General features: G+C 53.6%; 1 pseudogene; it reads right to left on the minus strand.

Moving 5' to 3' along the window:
• Window positions 1-5900: 5900 nt before the first annotated feature.
• The window catches only part of LOC143350999 (large subunit ribosomal RNA), a 3127-nt pseudogene continuing 2631 nt past the window's right edge, over window positions 5901-6396 (minus strand).

The raw sequence follows: 6396 nt of genomic DNA on the forward strand, positions 1-6396 counted from the left end.
CGGTCAGATACATCAGAGAAGTAGCGGTAGGTGACCCTACCTTTCTCCGATGACGACCATCTCGTTTGCCACATATTGAGAAGTTCCGCTCGCACCAAGGCTTTCGCCTGAGCAGCGGTTACTTCTCCAGCCGCCAAATCGGCTCGACTTATTCGACAATTTCCGACTTCGATATTGATTTGTCTTCTAATCTGGTATGCACACGCGCGCTCCACTAACACCAAGTCTATCGGCATCGTCCCGGCAATCACAGTGATCGCGTCGGTAGATACCGTGCGATAGGCCTTGGTGACGGCGAGCAAAACATGTCTCTGCGCCCTGGCAAGTTTAGTTCTTGTCACAGAGGTGAGCATGTCTACCCATCCGGCGGCGGCGTATGTCGTGATCGGGACGAAGAGACCTTTGTACAAAGTACGCATGGTTCTGTGTCCCAATCCCCAGTTTGATCGAGCAAGTCTTGCTAGCGTATAAAACGTTCGCATGACTTTGGCATTCAAGTATTCGACGTGGGATCTTACTCCCATTCGCGCATCGATGTGAACACCCAAGTACCTTATGGTTTGCTTGAGTGCCACACTTCTCCCGCTTATCCTTATCACAGGAGGTCGTTCTCTATCCAGATTTCCTTTCAAGAGAATCATCTCGGTCTTAGTCGCGGATAGTGTAAGTTTCTGCGTGGCGCACCACTCAGAAATTGTATCCGCGACTCTTTGCCCTCTTTGCTGCAACTGATTCCTCGAGTTTCCGTAGAATACCACGAGTAAGTCGTCAGCGTAGGCTATTGGCTCGCAAGCCAGGTGTTCGTTTGATAGGAGCTGTAGAACTTCGTCAAAGACTAGGTTCCAACAGCTCGGACCGAGTATCGACCCCTGCGGGCAGCCCTTGGTGACTTGCTTACGCACATTACCGTGTTTGGAAACTATTGTAACCATACGGTCAGCGAAGTAGTCGACCATGAGTCGATAAAGATTTCGGGGACATCCCCGGCGTTTCAGCTTCTGAAGTATGCTTGGCCACCAAACATTATCAAAAGCTCCGGCGATGTCGAAGGAGAGACCCATCACATATCGTTCCTCTCGCTGGGATATCAATTCCCTGAGCTTCACCACGGCGTCTTCCGTGGATCGTCCAGGCCTGAATCCATATTGCCGATCGGAACTATGTTCTGGGTTTAGGAATATATTACTCATTCGATTAAGCATTAGTCGTTCTAACACTTTGCCTAAGATGGAGAGTAGGCATATCGGTCTATACGACTTGACATCCGTTGGTGGTTTATCGGGCCCTTTCAAGATTGCTCTGATCGAGCCGATTTTCCACCTAACGGGGAAGACCCCGTGCGCTAGACACCCGTTGTAGAGTCGAAGTAGAGCACTATGGATGGATCCATAAGCACATTTAACTACCTCGGCCTCTATACGGTCCAGCCCAGGGCATTTGCCTCGCTTTAAGCGCGATACTGCAGCTCCGAGCTCATTCCTCGTGAAGACTGGACAGTCTTCAGTCGGCGGATCGGTTGCAGCATCAGCTCTGGTGTTTGCTTGCTCCGGCGTTTCATCCGTGGACGAGTCGTCCGGGATTAGCGCCTGTAGGAGCTGCGAGGCAGTCGATTCCCAGTCAGTCGTATATCCTTCCGGCGTTCGAATGTTTGAGACCGCAGTCTCAACACAGAGTTTCTTTTGGGCGATCTTGTAAACAAGTCCCCATGGCTCTTTATTCCCCTGCTCCGTCACAAAGTTCTGCCAGCTTTGTGCTTTCGCAGCGCGCACTGCGGCTGTGTAGGCGAGTCTAGATGTTCGATACTCAGCCTGCTTTGCCGCTCTCTCCTCCGAGTTCCTCTCGCGCTGAAAGGCTCGTCTAAGTCGATAGACTCGCGCTTTCATTCTCGTCAAATTTTCCGTCCACCATGGGACGGACCTCGAATGCCACTTCTTGGGGCGCATTGAGGCATTGCACGCATCGATGATCGATTTCTCGACCTCTTGTGCTAGGTGTTCGACTTCCCTGCGGCAACCAGTGCCGAGGGGTAATTGCCTCGCGCCCTCAAGAAGAACTTGATCAAATCGCTCCCAGTTCGCATGCAACGTGCGGAATCGAGGCTGTGGGCTTCGATTCTCATTCACGTCCGTGAACTGTAAGACAAAATCAATGAGTCGGTGGTCACTGGAGGTCCAATCCTCGTGAACCGTCCAGTTTCGCACAATTGTCGCCATGTCTGGAGTCGATAATGTGACATCGATCCATGACTCACCGGCAGGGCTGGAGTATGTAGGAATACTTCCAGCCTCGTTCAAAATCGTCAAGTCGTGTAATGCGATAAACTCTTCGAGTTTCTCGCCTCGCGTGTCCGGTCGAACGCTTTCTCCCCCCCAAAGGTGGGATTTGGCATTGACGTCCGCGGCTATCACGACTCGACGGTGTTGGAGAGCATCGAGTGTCCTCTCCAAGCGTGCCAGACTTGGTTCAATGTCTTCCGAGCATTGAAAGTACTGGCTAACGAGGTAGAAACTACCGAAGGGTCCGCTAATGCAAACGCAGGAGGTGTGAGTATCACACAGCTGTGTGATTTTTACCACCGAGATGTCCGGGTTTCTGACCACTATTGCGGCCATAGCCCGTTCATTCTCGGCGATCACCTTCGCCGTGAGCCCAAAGCCTGGAATCTGTCCCTGAAATTGGTAAGGTTCCTGCATGAGCAACACGTCGATCTCCTTTGCGTGCATTAGCTCGCTCACCTCACCATGAACAATTAACGCACGCCGCATATTATGCTGCGCGATGCGCAATTGCCTTAGAGGATTCTCCGGGTCGTGTCTATCCATAATTCGTACGAGATACTGCTAGATCTAAAGCTGCCTTATAGGCAGGGCAGTTTTTGTCTCGCGACTTATGGTTGTGCTGATTACCTCTTGCTTTACAGTTGGAGCAAGTTGGGGACTTACTCTTCGCCGTACAAGAGGCAATGGTATGCCCTTCTTCGGAGCAGTGACCGCAAACCTCGTTTTTTGCTTTGCAATGTTTGGCCATGTGGCCAAACATTTGACACTTAAAGCAGCGTGTCACCGAGACGTAGTCCTGCACTCTGCATGACGACCACCCTAGGTACACTCTGCCCGAGCTCTTCAGCCGCTGGCGAACCTGCGGACTGACTTCCATGACCCAGTTGGCAGTGTCCTTTTCCTTCGGGCCGGTTGCAAACCGGACCTTCAGGCTGGACGACACATCCCCCTGGGTCATATCGCTGAGGTTTTGCTTCCAAATACTGGAAGAAACCTCCTCTTTCCTCATCGCCTTAGGAACGTCGTACACTATAAGTGTAGGGTTCCTCAAGGTCGGTAGAGTAGCTGAAAGCCCTACTTCTTTCAGCTTCGCGCAGTTGACGAAGGCCTTTAGATCCTCCTTGCGCTCGGTTTCGACGGCTATGCCACCGGAGTGGATGCGTCGGACAGACCTCACGCGGATCTTGGCCTTCGCCGGCTTGACCAGGGACAGAACAGTTTGTTTGGTAACGTCGCTGTTCTGTCCTTTCCCTTTCGGCGGGAAAATACGCACCACGTGTCGTGGTGGTTTAACCGCCTCTGGGGAAACTCGATTGGCGTCAACCTTTACCGCTTGCGCGTAGGTTGTTGCCGCACGAACTGGTGCGGGTTTCACAGTCGGACGGGAACCCGTCGTCTGCGAAACCGTCGGGGCAACCCTCTCTGCGATCCTCTGGGAGGCTCTCACCTCTTGCCGGATCGCCGCGAGCTGTCCTTTTAGGAAAGAGTTCTGCACGAGAACCTCCTGGACTAGCTCGTAGAGAGCTGCCGCGTTGCCAACGATCAAGGCTCCGGTTTCCTTGCTGAGCCTGGATTCTTTTCCAAGACAGCTGGTCCGGATACCCTTGAACAGTTTCGAGGCCTCCCCACCGATTTTGTCGAGAGGCCTGTTCGAAGGTCCAGGTGTCGCCTCCGCCGACACCTTTCCTGGCAATTTCTCGCCGCTTTTCCGGGCTTTTTCTGCCCTCTGCGGCTGCTCCTTTTTGACGACGGTTATCCAACCGTCGTCGTCGACTTTCTGGCCCTTTCCTCCGTCCGGGGACGTGGCGTTGCCTTCTGAGGTTGCCTTTGGCTTTTTGGCCTCTGGCTTCCTCGGTGGAGTTGTACGGGGTGGTGTCCCCGATCCGTCCTTCTTGATATCCTTTGTCGGCGCAGGGGATATCGTTCCTGCAGGCTTCGATGTTGTAGCCTTGCTTCGTAGCGTCGGGGGTCTGGTGCTGGGGGGCGTTTTAGCGCCCTTCCCAACTTCAACCTCCTTCGCCTTTTTCTGAGGTGGTGAGACCACCCCAGCCTTTTTACTCGCTGCCGTCGTCCTGCCGGGGGCAACGACGGTAGCCTCCTTTACTCCCTTTTCCCCCTTGCGGGGTACCGAGGCGTCTATTGGCGTCAGTTTAATTTTAGGATCCATACTTATAGGAAACTGTTTCGTCCCGGCGTGTGTCCCGGCCTCCATGGACCCTCAATTGGAACCCGGCTCCGCCTGGGTTAGGACTTGCACCCGGGATATAGTCCGCGAACAAAGGCCGACCGGGCTTTCCCCGGACTCCTAGGTTCACTTCCTCGCCCAATAGAACCCACGAGTGGTGTTCCGAGCCGATTGACTAGGCACAGGGCTGCTTTTCTCGCCTAGCCGCCTGTCTAGACGAAGCAGAGGCCAAAGGTACGTGTTGGGCAGCTACACTCCCGCAGGAGAGAGGGCCCTCAGATCCCAGGATCCTCCTTTCCGCCGACACAGGTCGCCACGCACGGCAAACACGTGGGGAACAAACCTCAAGCAGATGTTCCCTCTGCTTCGCTACGCCCGGTTTCTGTTCCCTGTTTTGCAGGGAACCCGCTGCGTAACTAGGACATGACCTCGGGCATCATGTCCCTGTAGCATTAGCTCCAATACGTGGGACTCGTCCTTAGCACGACTAGTAGAACTCACTTTGCCATCATCAACTATGCTCTTGACGCTTCAGCGTCCTTTTGCCATCGCCAACGACGGGAGCTGCTGTCAGCAGCGCGACGACGGTCTTACATGTATAAATACATGTTGTCTTTCGTCGTTGGCGTACCTTTCAGTGTTTTCGTCATACGCTGCATATCCTTCCTATATGCAGCGTCCGTATGGCAAGGACTCCGAGTCTGACAGAGCCGTACACCACCGGTTTACAGCTCGGAGTTGAGCTGGTCTAGGCGGAGTCTTCTAATGGCCAGGGGAGCGATCCACGTTTCGAGGCCCGTCTCCCTACCTAGGATACTAGCGTGGTTTCCCAGCCGACACCTTCAGGCAGTAGGGAGCAGCTCAGCTACTTCTACGGTGGCCTCCTTCCGTCATTCGTCTGGCATTACGACGTCTGCCACCAGATGTTTTGGTGTGCTGGGTTCTGCCAAGCCCAGCGGCGTATTGCTTTTCCCAGCGGCGTATTGCTTTTGGGGACGCATACAGACGTCGTTTCGTGTCTCTTTCTGATCTTGGATTTTTGCTCAACGTGAAAAGGGGGCATGTAGCCCCCTTTTTGATTTCTGGTGTCAGGATCGCCTCCTCGGAAAAGCATTAAAGCAAAAAGGGGGCTTAAAGCCCCCTGGTATGAGTTAGGTCTTTCTTGGAGAAGTCCCAGATGTTCGAGTAGGAACTTTTGAAAAGTTCCTTAAAGTGAAAAAAGGGGCATATAGCCCCTTTTTGTATAATATACCTTCTCCAATAAGCCTTAACGTGAAATGGGGGCCGAAGCCCCCAGGTGTTAAGTATACGCTAATCATAATGCTTCCCCATCTCTCTTTGCTTTCCTGACACCACTCTTTTCTGACATCTCTGTGTTTGCACAGTACGAATGACGGATCACGTCTTGCTCGGGTAGGTGGGGTCGCTACTCCCATACGGTGTGCCCCTGCACCGCCCCTGCCGAAAGTAGATAGGGACAGTGGGAATCTCGTTAATCCATTCATGCGCGTCACTAATTAGATGACGAGGCATTTGGCTACCTTAAGAGAGTCATAGTTACTCCCGCCGTTTACCCGCGCTTTTTTGAATTTCTTCACGTTGACATTCAGAGCACTGGGCAGAAATCACATTGCGTCAACACCCTTGGGGGCCATCGCAATGCTTTGTTTTAATTAGACAGTCGGATTCCCCTAGTCCGTGCCAGTTCTGAGCTGAGTGTTGAATGGCGGCCGAAGAGGACGATCGACGACGGCAAGCCGCCAACGAAAGCCTCGCAGCAAGGAAGATCCGCGGGAGGCCAAGGCACGGGACCGAGCTCGGATCCCGACGAGAACGAACGAATCCGTTCAACGCCGTTCACCTCGCCCAGGCCCGGCACGTCAGCCAGACTCGCTTCCCGACCAAGCCCGACACGCCCCGCTCCTCAGAGCC

This window comes from Colletes latitarsis, unplaced genomic scaffold (assembly GCF_051014445.1).
Source record: "Colletes latitarsis isolate SP2378_abdomen unplaced genomic scaffold, iyColLati1 scaffold0052, whole genome shotgun sequence".
Taxonomy (NCBI): Eukaryota; Metazoa; Arthropoda; class Insecta; order Hymenoptera; family Colletidae; genus Colletes; species Colletes latitarsis.